The sequence below is a fragment of the Colobus angolensis genome, unplaced genomic scaffold (genome assembly GCF_000951035.1).
Source record: "Colobus angolensis palliatus isolate OR3802 unplaced genomic scaffold, Cang.pa_1.0 Scaffold79, whole genome shotgun sequence".
In the NCBI taxonomy this organism is placed as follows: Eukaryota; Metazoa; Chordata; class Mammalia; order Primates; family Cercopithecidae; genus Colobus; species Colobus angolensis.
In genome coordinates, this window is record NW_012121709.1 from 2,024,081 (window position 1) to 2,038,197 (window position 14,117).

Sequence of the window (14,117 nt, forward strand, 5' to 3'; positions counted from 1 at the left end):
GCTGCTTGGTGGGAAAGAGAAGACACTGGCTCCTCCACAGGCAACCCTGGCTAAGATGCAGACACAAACAAGGAGTCTCAGCATGTTTTGCCCTGCACTGAGATGCTTTCTCTCCCGCAGAATGTTACGTTGATGAGTGCGTACAAAGTGCAGGGTCAAGCCTGCTCTGACAAGGGGCAATGGCTTTGGAAGTCATTTAATGGAGGCATATTTAGGTGTGGAGTTTCTTCCTCTTCTGTTCTTGCTCTCTCTTCTTAGAGAGTGCCTTTGAGACTGAACTTCTCCAGTTACTGCTCATTATGGTGAGAGCCAGGTGTAGAAAGATTACCTTATCACCATCAACGCAATATTCCCTTTCATTTTTGCCTCCTGGAGGCTGAAAAATGGCCTAGTTTCCAAGAAAGTGAAAAAAAGAGGTGTGGAGGACGGCATTTAGCTTTTCTCAATAGCCTTTCATTGGGGTCCTTTCCAGGCAAGCGTGAGCCTCTTGTTTTCTAGATAAGAAATCCCAGGGATGAGCACTTAAATGGTATTTCTAAATCAGAGTCAGGGCCTGTGTTTCAGATGGAACCCATGGACCCTCCTGGAGGCTTTGGATGGGGGCGGATTTGGCACTGGAAAAAGTAGGCTCCTGGCCTGGCTCTGCCCCTCACCAACTGGGTGAACCTAGGCAAATCATTTCCAGTCTGGACTGATCCCTGGACTGGTAGCATCAGCATCACCTGGGAGCTTGTCAAAAATGCAATGTTCTGCCCACCTCTTGTCTTTCTGGATCAGAAGCTCTGGGGCTGCACCAAGCCCTCTAGGTGAGTGTGGGCCTGCTCAGGGTTGAGGCCCACTGCCCCACTGGAAGGGACAGGGGCCACTCGGCCCTAATCTAGACAGTCAGGTGGACATCTGGACCCGGGACTAGCAGATCTTCCCCTTCCTCCAAAGAAGCTAGTGATCCAGATTCTTTTAAGAAATGAGATTTTAAAATATTGGTAACAAAGTCAAGACACTGTGTTGCTAAAAACAACAGAAGGAGTCTGTGGGCTGCCTTGGGTACCACGCTCTATGTTTGAGCTCCATTCTGATTTTGGTTTCAAGAGGTCATAAGGGCTGGTCTACTTCCCAAAATGAGGAATCCTCTTACCTCTTTATGACCTGGGGTTAGGGCTTGGGACAAGCAACAGGGCCTTTCTGACCTCTCCTTTGGCCCGTGCAGCCTACCAGCCCTCTCAGTTGTGTTCACATAATGTAGCCTCTGCAGGATTCTAAGCTCTTTGGGGACAGAGAGGGTCTTGCCATGGCAATTTGCTGCACAGCATCTACCTCAGATGTGAACACATTTGTGGCTACACTTAATGAATGAATCATCCCTCACCAATCTCCAGCACTCAAACCACAATTTGAAGCTTGATAGGAATCTTCATGGGACTCGTCATTCAGATACTATGGATCCTGCAATCACCAGGCAAATATTTCCCAAGCATATCCTGTGTGCAGGCACCAAGCTCTGCGCTGGGAAAGAATAGTGGACCTGATGTGCTCTGGCCTCCAGGGGGCGCGGATTTTAAGCCAGTGGTTTTCAATCCCCTCCAGCCCAGGGTTGGTGCACACTCTCAGCAAGTTTTCAGCAGGCATCCCCAATATATGTACTGTTTAAAACTGATAAATGGTATGTGCATGTACTGCTACTTCATTCTCTATGTAGATCTTTAAATAAAAATTAGGAAATTTAAGGCCAGCTACGGGGACTCACGCCTGTAATCCTAGCACTTTGGGAGCCTGAGGTGGGTGAGTAACTTGGGGTTAGGAGTACTAGACTACCCTGGCCAACATGGTGAAGCCCCATTTCTACTAAAAACACAAAACAAAAATTAGCCAGGTGTGGTGGCGCGCACCTGTAAATAGCCCAGCTAGTGGGGAGGCTGAGGCAGGAGAATTGCTTGAACCTGGAGACAGAGGTTGTAGTGAGCTGAGATTGCACCACTGCACTCTAGCCTGGTCGAGAGTGAGACTCTGTCTCAATAAATAAATAAACAAATAGGAAATTTAGAAGGATGAAATAAAACCTAAGTAGAAATGGACATTCTGGTATTTTTTCTCCTGCTCCATCACAGGCACCTTCTGTAGTCACACCCTTTATTTGAGAGCACACAACAGGCCGGGCATTGTGCTAAATACAGTCCATTTGTTACTCTTATGCATCCTCAGTAACCCTGTGAGGCAGCTGTGTGCCCATTTTACATACAGGAAAAATGAGTCTCTGGCTGCTTAAGGTATTTATCAAAATGTACAAAGCTATTAAATGGTGAGCCAGGTCTCACACCAAGGCCTGATGAAATCCCAAAGCCTATGCTCTCCTCACCTGTCGCCTCCCAGTAGACAGGGTAGATCTGTGCATGGAGTTTAGAAGCAATTGAAGGGGGAACACTGTCTGCTGAACCTGAATAGAGTCCTCGGGCAGAGAATTTCATAAAAATAGAGTTTTAAAAATCAGAGATAACTTTCTAAGAACAGTGTTTCTTGAACTTGTCCTGAAAGATATTAATAGGTATTCTGTGTGTAAAGTCTTCTGGGATTTGGTAAGTTTGGAAGACATCTGTTTAAACAGAGTTCAGCAAGCTTTTCTGCTGCAGACCTTGTCAGTGCCTTTAATATGTTAGGTACATGGAGGATTTCTCTGAGAAAGAAAAAGACATAGTGTTTCTCAAATTCCCAAACAAGGAAAGCTATTAGCGTCTCTCAGGACACTGGTATTCCACGGAACACAGCTGGGAGGTATGATGTGGGAGAGGAAAAGAAGGCAGTCATTTCAGAAGGGCTGAGCATACACATTAAGGCACAAGGCCTTGGTCTTTAACTAACATTCAGGTAACACTTCTAACTTACCAGGGACTGTATACAGTAGGGAGCTTCTGCAGAGGAAGTCTAGCTCTGATAGCGAGTGGCCAAGTCACAGCATCAAGCATCACCAAAAGAACCTAATTGTGGGGCCAGACTTTGGTTCAGATCCCAGCCCGGCACCTGCCACCACCTTTCTGAGGCTCAGTTTTGTCACCTATAAAATGGGCTCCAACCAACACACAATGTTGTTGGTTCCTGGCATATATCAGGAACTGAAGAAATGGGAGCTGTTGTGAGTAATGTACTTGTCTGTGAAAAGGATCTGTATTGGTGCCAGGTAGGTGACCCCTCCTAAGCCCTTACGGTGTTTTGGTGTTCAAAGCGAGGAGCTGGCTGAGTGAGTCCAACCCTTCCTAGTGAACATCAGGAGTTCCCAGCAAAGAGCTAAGATGGCAAAGGGGCCTAAGCAGAAGAGGCCAGATGTGATTCTGTGATTCATGGAGCTCTGAAAGAGCAGGAGATCTCCCTCTTATCCACATGTCCTACTAGCTTTACAACATAATCAGAAGAAATTGTCCCCCAGAAGGTATCTCTCAGCCAGACCCAGGTACCTCTGCCATCCCTTGGGCGGAGCAAGCCCTTGGGACAGCTGTGCACGCTCCTCCTCTCAGGAGAGGATGGAGGCATGATTTCTGGCCTGCAGTACTGCATTCTGGTCAGTTCCACCCCTCTGCCTGAATGAAACACACAGTGGACACTCTCCCCTACTTTCTCTCCCTCTGGTCTTCAGCTGCCTCAAGTACAGCTAATTCCATTACAAGAAAATAAAGTGGATATTTCAGGCTAATGAAATCGTTACTAAAATGTGGCCAGCCAGAGGTGGACATTCAGAACCAATTTAACACCCTTTGGTGTCGTCATCCTCAGTACAAGAAATGTCTGAAAAGAGGAAGGACAAAAATTAAAGAGGAAAAACAAAAACAAAAAACAGAAAAAACCCAGCCGCTCGCTTGTTAGCTTAAGAATGCTTCAAGAATTAATCAGCTGCATATCTTGCTTTTTGCTATTATCTCCATCAGGCCTGATATCTCCACGGTAACTCCAGAAACTCCAAGAGGAGATGGAGAGAACCCAGGAAGTCACTAGCTGTGGTGAACATTGTGCATAACTTGATACCCTTTGTTTTGTCCATTTCTGCTGCCACTCTAAGAAAAGCCACTAAGGGTGAACTGCTGGGCCCCCAGGGTTGCTCCATGTCAACACCAAATCTAGAAACCTCTGGTCCTGGATTTAACTAGCCCTGAGGTTGCTATGAAGATGAAGTCTCAGGATCCTGGAAGGCTGAGGGTGGAAACCAAGTTAGTGACGAGGCAGGAGAAGATGGGGTGAGCTCCCTTGTAAAACAGAGCAGGGAGCTTGACCTACTGTTTCAGAGTGAGCAGGCGATGGCAAGCAGGGAGACACACTGTGTCACTGGCTCACACCCACTCCTGCCGCCTGCTGCCTGCTGCCAGCCACGCCTCCTGAAAAGGCTGGATTCAGGGTGGCCAGCTCAACTTCTCAGCACCTGCTATCTCCACACTGTGCCCACTCCTTCCCCTGCCACGACTCCTACCTACACTGATTTGGCTCAGATCCATTTCAGTGCTCAGAACCCTAATGTGGTCTGCAGAGCATGAATCCAGATGGCCTTGGGTTGCCTTGCACCAGCCCTGCACTGTGCTGCTCTCCCAGTCTGTTTTGACTCCTCGAGCTAAGGCAAGAATCTTCCAATGACCTGGATTCTCCTGCCTAGGGAACGAGGAGAGCAGGTGATGAGAATAAGGGGGCTGTCAATGGAAAAGTAGAGCAACAAATACAGGAAGAACTTCCACTGAGCTTTGTAGGGTTTGTATCTTACAAATACAGGAAGAACTTCCACTGAGCTTGCAGGGTTCTGTAGGGATCAAGGGGCACAGGTGGGTAGGTAGAAAGTTCCCATCCCTAGGAAATTAGAAAACTCTCCATGTATTGTCTCCGCAGTAACAGCAGCAAGCAGCAGCGCATAGTCACCAGCACCGGCTCCTGCTTACTGGTCAAGAGGAAGATATCTCAGAGAGATTTGAGATTCGCGACATAGCCGTTTGGGACTATCAGGGTGCTGACCTCCCTGAGAAGCACAAGGTGACACACCTCAACATCCACATCTACATGGTTTCCCGAGGGCATCTCTATGACAGGGGCCCTCCAATGGCAGCAGGAGGCCCCTGCATATGGTTCAGGGAACCAGAGTCCTCTTGCAGGGCACAAATGGAATGTGAGGCAATGCCACCATTTAGGGGCCAGCACAGAGACTTAGGGAACAAGGAGCTTACAGCAAAGCAAGTCACGTGCTGTTAAGGCCACATGACTACTACAGCCTGCACAAGGAGATGTTGTCACTCACTCCTCAAGACTCCAGAGAAGCCAAAATAAAGAAAAGAGCCCCTGGCAAACAAAATGATGCCTGAAACCCACATACTAAGCTTCTGCCTGTCACCTAAGGGAAAGCCCTTGGCCCTGCCCCATGGCCCACCCACTGAAAGCCTATTTACTTTTATTTTAGAAACAAACTTGTTTATTTAATTTCTCATCCCAGAGGAGTTGAAAAGGGCACTGGGATTAATACTGGCAGGTTTCCAAAAGGCTTCGAGAAGTGACAACTAGCAGCCACGAATTAGACCAGGGATACACACATTTTTTCTATAAAGAGTCAGACAGTCAATAATTTTAGCTTTGCGACTACTCTACTCTGCCCTGTAGCGCAAAAGCGGCCCCTGATGATATGTAAATGAGTGGGTGTGGCTGCATGCCAATGGAACTTTATTTATAAAAACGGACGACGGGGACATGGACTTTAGTTTTTTGACCCCTTGGTTACACAAAAAGTATCAAAACATCATATTAGAACCACTGAGAAAGCACAGCAGCCTAGGGCTATTTAGGACAGGGGCAAACAGCAGACACACCTCAACAGATCTGACCAGTGTCCCCAGACTGTGGCCTGGGCTCAGGATTCCTTGCACTGGTTAGAAAAGGCACTGTGTATTTTAGGGAGATTTCCACCGAATGGTCAGCATTCTCAGAGGGCTGATACTTAAAGGTATAAGGTGGCAAAGTCACTTACTGGGGAAACCCCTCCTTTTTCAGTGATGGGAGAAATTGAGATGCATTGTGCGGGTGATGGGCGGAGTTACACGTGTCTGGACTAAGTGGGGAGTGCTATGCCCCAGAGAGCCAAGAGCCAGACATCTCACCATCACCCTGGAGATCTGCTTCGCACAGAGACAAACAGATGAGCCTAGAAACCCAGTCACTGCCCTGCTAAACTTCAGCAACAGAGAACAGCAGCAAGGTGGAGGGTGCCACCTCAAAGGTGCTCCGACCCAGGACACTTGTCTGCACACGACTAGCATTTGCTGTCACCCTGCTTCATTTGTCCCCTCGATGTTATGGGACTTTGCATTCTACTGTGCATTTTTTCCCCTCTATTTGTTTATGGTTGCTCTTCCTTGCTGGACTACTGAATGGCCGGCACCCAGAACAGTTCCGACAGCACGTGGCACGCAGTAGCTGCCCAGTAAAAAGTGTCTGTGGCGTGCTGACGGATGGAGTTATTAACGGATGCTTGTCTTTTCGTGGCTTTTCTGATTTCTGGCCCTTCTCATGATCGGACTCTCAATACCTAAAATAAGAAACGGTGAGTGGGAGGAAGCGGCACTTGCCGAGCAGCTGCCGTGGCCATGCCGAACGCTCTACACGCGCTGCCTCCCTTCAGGCCCACAGCCGACCCGCTGGGCGACAGGCCTCCCAGGACGCATGTGAGACCTCGAGGGGAGGTCTTATCTCAGGTCACAGGACTTGGGTCCGGGTCTGTCTGACTGTGGATTTGCTGTGGCACACTGTGTCCCACTCTGGGGACAGTAACCAACTTCAGCCCTTGAACTCAGTTCTTACGTTCTAGCTGGAGCCTGCCAGCCACTGGGAAATGATGGCAGAAGTGGAAAAAGAGGTTGAGGAGATGATGATGGATTGGGAGGATGGCTTCTGAAGAGCTTGCATTCTAGAGGCTTCTGACACCTGCCATTAGGAGGAACACTCCAGAACCCCCATGATGTTCGAAAGCCCAGTTCAGATGCTAACCATCCCCTTGGCAAAAGGCCCAAGCATCCAAATGGCCCTGCTCAATGGCTGGAAAGAGGGAGCGGGCATGGTCACTGAGTCTCCCTGGGAAGTCCTAGACTAAGAGGTCACAGCTGTGAGGAGACCACTTTTCCAGACCAGCGGGGTACAGATTGGGATGTACTTCAGGTAACTGAGTAGCTTCAACATCTGAGCTTCTCAAGAAAGCCAGGTCTACTGTCAACCAGGAGATGACAGCCAAGACGCCTCTGCAGAGAAGATGCAAGTGGCAAAGCCACGGTGCGGCCGTTGGACAGAAAGTGTTGGAGGCCTCCCAGGGACGTGTCAGGGGACAGAGAGCACAGGAGCCAGTGATTCATGCCGCAGAGCCTGCCAGAGCTCATGGGGAGGAGAGCAACTCACCCTGCTGGGACAAACATTATTTTTAAAAGTCTGGGGAATAAAACAACAATAAAACACCCCAAGCTCAGGATGACTGGTGAGTTTTAAGATGCAGGGAAGGGTTGAAATGAATCTGCAAGGCGGACCATTTGTTTGAGGCCAAATAAACCAACAAATAACTCGATTCAATTACAAAAGTTTAGAATTGGATGGTCAGTCAGAAGCTGAGAGCCCAAGAGGTCTAATCGGGTCTATGAGTGCCCTGGAGTCCAGGACCAAGAGGAATGGACTCTGGAAGGCTGATTCCTGGTGGCAATAGGAAAAGGCAGAACATGTGAGTCAGAGCACGCAAATGTGACAGCCCAAGTGAGGACCACCCTTGGACTTCTTGGTGTATGTAGGTGGGACGCTCTTTTCTTGATAAGACACCCAATTAGGATCAGATAGGATTTGGGGTGTAGCAAAACCAAGGAGCCTGAAGCAGAAGTGAAGAGAAAGAAGAGAAAAATCAATGGCCAGGAGGCCCCTTGCAATAGCCACTGTTTATCTCACAAGTGCATTAAAGAGCATCATTTGCAAAGTTTGCACAGAGGGAAAAGTCAATGATTGTGTCTCTGGCGACGCACAGATGTGCTTCATCTCCCGGATGTGCTTCATCTCCCGGCTGTCTCTGTGCACGCACAGGAGAGGGGCCGTTTGTGTGAATCTCGGCCGCGCCTCCCCCGTCCTCACTTCCTCCTCCTCTGTTCCATTTGGAAGATGCAGAAGTGTGGCCACAGCTTTTTCACAGCGACTATTCCAGCAGGCCTGTGGTGACGTGTGCCTCGGGGTGGGGAATTATTGTTAGAGGAAAAATAATCAAAGGTTTTCACACCCTCACGGGGCAAGGTGGGAGATAATTAAAACCAGACTAGGATTCTCTGGCTGGATTCAAGTTCCCATTAAACAGAAATTCTGTCTGGATCAGATGTTTCTATACCTGGGTGGGGGGTTGCTCCAGTAACTGAAGGGTAGAATCTGTAACTCATGCTGGGAGTGGCCCCCACCCACACTGGGAAGAAGGGAAGTCAAGAGCTGGGAGGTGGGGGTCACCAGTGTGAGCCTGGGAGTCCAGCTGCCTCCAGTGCTTATGAGCCCCTCTCCTCCACCTGGGTCTTGGCTTATCCATCTGTGAAATGGGGACACTGGTCTCCATGCTCAACAGAGTTGTGTTAAGGCTTAAAAAAGATAATAAATCTATGGCAATGAACACAGAGCTGGGCCCATAGTGAGTATTCAGGAAGAAGTAAAATGGGGCTGGGCATGGTGGCTTATGCTTGCAATCCCAGCATTTTGGGAGGCTGAGGTGGGAGGATCATTTGGGCTCAGGAGTTCGAGACCAGCCTGGGCAACACGGTGAAACCCCGTCTATACCAAAAACACAAAAATTAGCTGGGCGTGTTGGTGTGCGCCTGTGTTCCCAGATACCGGAGGGGCTAAGGTAGGAGGAATGCTTGAGCCCAGGAGGTTAAAGCTACAGTGAGCTGAGATCCCACCTTATACATGAGGAAGGGGAAGGTGCTTGCCCTTGCCTACATGCAAAATGTCAAGCCAGAGATGCACTTGGAGCCCACAGACCAAGGCCCCATGCCCTAGCAGGCTGCCCCTGCAGCCACAAGGATGCTTGGCCTCTCTCACTCTCCCTAAATCAAAACAGGGAAGCTTCTCTAGGGTCTGGAGGTGATTTTACTTGAAACAAGGTTTCCTTTGGGGAGAGGCTCTCCTCTGATACACCAGTGACCATTGGTGACTGTGAACCACAAAGACCCACAGGTTGGAACTGTGCTGTCCCAGGAACTTTTACTGACAGTACATTGGGGGTGGGGCTCGTTACCGTAGAAGAAGCATTACCTGCTTACCAAGTATCTATGGCTCCCACTCCCCCTCCCAGACCCTAATGGGAGGTGGAGTTAGGGGGAGCCCTGTGGCCAGGTCTGGCTTGTGAGGTGTGAGCAGAGGCCTGAGTGTGGTGTTGCAGCTGTCTCCTCCCCGGCCATGGTGAAACGTGGGGGCCTGAGTGACTATGTGGAGCAGAACCTCCTGGACGTGTCCATACGCGGTAGCTAGGGTAAGCTACTAAAGTTTGAGGCTAAGTTGTTACTGCAATGTGTCTAGTCCATCCTGACTAAAACAGCCCTCAAAAAGGAAGAGCTGAAGGGAGGATCAGGATGGCTACAAGCAGGCAGCAACGAAAGCAAGAGAAAGGCAAAAGGACAGTAGCTCCAAGAACAGCAGCCCCAGGATGAGAGCTCATGTAGACTGGTCTTCAGAATCCAAGTTGGGCTTGGTTCCTCACTCAGTTACAAATCACCTACTATGTGCAGGCACCTACTACGTTCAGAACAGATGGGTGAGTGAGGCCCAGCTCCTGCTCTCTAATGTCCCTCAGCACTGGGATAGCAATTCCCATTTTAAATGATACAGAGGAAAAAAAAAGGAAAAAAATGACTGGTTCTTTTAGACAAGGACTCAGTAAACCAGGGCCTACCGGCTGAATCTGGTCTACTAAATATTTGGGGGTAAATATAATTTTACTAAAACACAGCTATGCTTATTCTCTTACGTCTCGTCTACGGCTGCTTTCAAGCTACGGCAGAGGTGAAGATCTTGAGACAGAAATCACATGGCCCGTGAAGCTAGGATATTTACTCTCTGGCCCTTTACAGAAACTTCGACAACCCCTTGTTCTCAACTGATCTCTTCCCCATCCAAACTCCACTCCTTCCTTAGGCATCACACCACCACTGTATCCCCAGCCCAGGGCCCCTCTCTGCCACTATGTGCTCATCATGTCACCCTAAACACCAGGTGTCTTGACCTCCTCACTCCCTGAGTTATTTGTTTTCCTTAATCAGGCACTTACAGGGGGCACTTAGTAGAAGCAGTGAGAAGATCAAGTCAACTGGTAATTAGGGAGGTTAGCACAAAGCCTCATTAGGCCTCTCTACCTCTGCCTCCCCATGTGTCATTTATCTGAAGGGGCCTTAATGACGGGTAAGTTTTCAGGGATCCTGCCACTGCAGACAGCTGAACCTGGCATTGGCCATCGCAGCTCCCACACTGGCTCTTTTCTGCAAGTGACTTGGAGAAGGGACAAGCTACCTTAACACCCTGCCCTGAGAGTGGCAAGACATGGGGCCCAGAAGGAAGAGGGTGCATCCATTCTCCCTGACACACACATACATACACTCACCCTCACTCAGCAAACGTCCCATAGCACGGGGATGGCAGGAGAGCCGCCCAAGCTCACCTATGCGGAGGCACATTAGAAAACTGCTCCCTAAACTGGACCATAGCCAAGGCATGCGACTGAGTGAAAAGAAAAAAAGCCAGGAGCCAAAGAATTGAAAAAAAAAAAGGCGGGTGAGAGGGTGAGATTGGGGGAGGAGACGCACGTATGTGTCTATGCATGTGTATCTGTTGTGTGTCCACACATGCGAGTGAGTGGCCCACAGAGAAATAGTTCTGGAGTGACTGCAGGGGCTGCCTGTGGAAGGCAGAACTAAGAACTAGACCGTGTGTCCCATCTCCGCCGTCTTGCAGTGTGGCTGCAGCTGCGGTGGATGGGCCTGTGAGCACTTGGCTTCCCCGTCCCTGCCAGTATTCTGGCCCTCCTGGCTACCCATCCTGCCCTGGGAGTTTGCTCAATCCATGGGGAAGGAAAGTGAAAGCCTGGGGCAGTGCTCTGTGGGGTCCACCAGGGCACAGGACACCAGTGGGCAATTCTGGACCACATTCTGTACATTTCTTGCATGTTATGTTCATTGCAGTGGCTGCAATGACACACTTATGTATGGACCTGTCCCTTCCCTGCCCTGCTGTCCCAGCTCCCTGGGGTCATCTGTACCTAAGGTTTTCTGGTTTGAAGAGAACAAACAAGATAGACATTTAGCATTTTTCTGTACTCTTTTCTGTAAAAATGATCATACATACATTTTATATATATGTGGATTTTTCTTTTTTTAAGGGGAAAAAGAAAACCCACTGACACCTCAAACACTGGCCCCGCCCACCATGGCCGGATGGCTTGCCCATTCCTTCCTCCTAAGAGCTTAGTGCATAGAAAACACTCTTCTGCCTTGATCCCCCTATCCATAATGCCCAGGAGAATCACTTGCTTCCCTTCCTCCCCAGGCTGCCGGGGAGCTCGGGCTCCATCCAGCATTCCATTGCAGGAACCCTCCTTAGCCTAAGTCTCCTGGCACAAATACTGCCCTCCTCCACCCCAGCTTGTACACGGCTCCATTTGCCCTTTTCCCAGATGCCCAACGGAGGACAGTACTATGACTCCTGGTGGGCAGGTGGAGGGTGAGCAGAGAGGGGCTGAGGCATTTCCTCCTGGTGTTTTTTTGTTTAGAAGCCCCTTCTCTGGCAGCAGCTCTGCCCTCCAAAATCACAGTTCCACAGGCAGCCCTTCCTCTGTGCTCAGTGGTGGTTCTGACTGTCTCCCCCAAGCCTGTCACTCTGGTCCCAGGGGTGGTGATGAAGGCCACCAGATAAAATGAAGAAGGCCCACTTAAGTATAAATTCCAGAAAAAGAACCAATACGTATTGCATGTACATTTAAGTACTGTATGCGACATACTTATGCCAAAAAAAACTTAAAAAAATTTTTATCTAAAATTCAAATTAAATGGGAAATCCTGTCTTTTTATCTGCTCTGACACCCCCTGAGGTGACAGATTCTGTTTGCTGTGGTTGGTCTCTGGGCACGCTGTGTGCTTCCCCTACCCCTCAATGGTTCCTCATGGTTTCCACGATCCTGCCCGCATCTGTAAAGATCCATTCGGTAAGTACCGAACACAGCAACATGAATTCTGTTTCTAGCTGAGATCTTGACAGGTACGACAGCTCTTGTTCTGTGAGCCTTGTCGTAAACATTTTTCTGCATCAGGGTCATCTTTCAAGTGGCTTCAGTTTCAGGGGAAGCAGGGTGATGTCACAGCTGTGAACGGCGAGACTCTGGACTACAGCCCTACTTACTCAGGGCTGGGACACCTGACACTCCCCCTGCCTTGGCCTCTGTAAGCTTCAGGTCAAAGACACCTTTCCAAGGAAACCTTCCCGGCCCACCGAGCTACACTCCCAGGCTCCCTCAACCGCATTGCCCTGTAACAAGCCTGCGTCATGTGACCACTCTCTGACGCCCCTGATTTACTGTCCCATTTCCCCACCTGTATATCAGCTCCAGGACTGCAGGGGTCTCACTGGTCTTGGCCAACAACACATCTCCCACGGCCTTCTCATGTGCTCAATAATTCAAGAAATGAATAAATGAGGGCAAACACCAGGAACGTAGAAAGAAAGAGGCTCTCTCTGCCTTGCCCCCTTCCTAAAAACACTGCTGTCATCAAATGTCCCTTAGTCTGCAAACGCCGGTGAGTTCTGGGCTGTGAACATCAGTACCCACATCACATCCTGAACACCATCATCCCCTCAATTTGCTTCCTTATACACGCAAGGCTTGCCTCGACTGGGGCACTGCTCTAATGGGTCTGAGGAGGCAGGAGGGAGTTCTGGAACACGCGCTGTCTTGGATTCCCCACCCAGCCCCGATAATGACTTTTCTCGAGCGAGTTTCTCGGTAGCTGCAGCTGCAGAACCACAGACAGGTACAGTTGCCATGATACGGCCGTTGTAGTAATTTAGCCTCAGAGCTCTGGCTCCCCTGGAATAATTTAACGATCTGTCATGGGAAGGGAAGAAGGAGGACAAGTGTCGTGTGGCTTGGTGTCTCCACCTCCAAAAAATAATCTAAGTTCCCATAGCCAGAGGAGGCCCACGGCTGGGGAGACGGAAGAGTGAAAACAGTTTTTCCAGGACCCAGGTGGGAATGCCTGACTTCTCTACTTTTGGGGGAGGAACCAAGTGAATTAGAAAAACGGCAGGGCCGTCTACACCAGACGGTGTCTTCCTCTGGCCACCAGTTACCTCCCTTTTGCATCCAGAGCCTAGAGTCTTTCTTTAAAGTGACAGCTTATATTAATAAAAACCCTGGCCTGGCAGCCTCCCTCTTTCCCTCAAGGGCCCACTGCATGGAAGACGAAACTATGGCCGGGACAGGAAGGCAAAATGCTGCCTTCTCTGCTAACTAATGGTTTGGAGGATGGGTGTGAACAAGTGTCCTGGCTCCCTGACTTGAGAGAAGGTCTCTTTCACAAGCTGGACAAAATCCTTCCTTCTAAAAACCACATGTTGCTTCCTTGCAACACCAACTCTTGGAAAGAACTGAGGCCTGGTAGTGTCTCTTCCGGAGGCCCAGTTATTCTGTGGGATAGAAGCAAAGCCTTCCTGCAGAGACGACCCACATGCCCTCCACCTGTTGGGGGTGCACACACGCCCTGAGCGTCACTGACTATGCTGCTGGCTATGCGGTGCAGCTGGGCCCTCTTATAACGGAGCTTCTGTCCTCAAATCCTCCAGGCCCCCATGGGCTGGTCACAGAGTCCTGATGGACCCTGTTCTCTGGGAGTTCTGTCTCAGATCTGTCAGCTCACGTGCTCTCCCCTCTAAGGGGAGAAGGGCTCTGGCAGCTGGGATGAGGAGACAGTGAGGGGCAGGTGTACAGGGGAGACAGGTGCTGGGGCCTCATGGCTTGGGGTGAAAGAGAACCCCATTCCTCTTGCACAGGACAGGCACCAGGTGTCTTAAGGAGGGCATGGTTCTCTGTCTCAACCGGCCATTGAAAGTTGTCCCAAACCTGG

General features: G+C 49.7%; 1 protein-coding gene across 2 annotated transcripts in view; it reads right to left on the reverse strand.

Annotated features, from left to right (window-relative positions):
* The window catches only part of RBM19 (RNA binding motif protein 19), a 144,850-nt gene that overhangs the window by 49,249 nt on the left and 81,484 nt on the right, over nt 1–14,117 (reverse strand). The gene's annotated exons all lie outside the window — the stretch shown is intronic.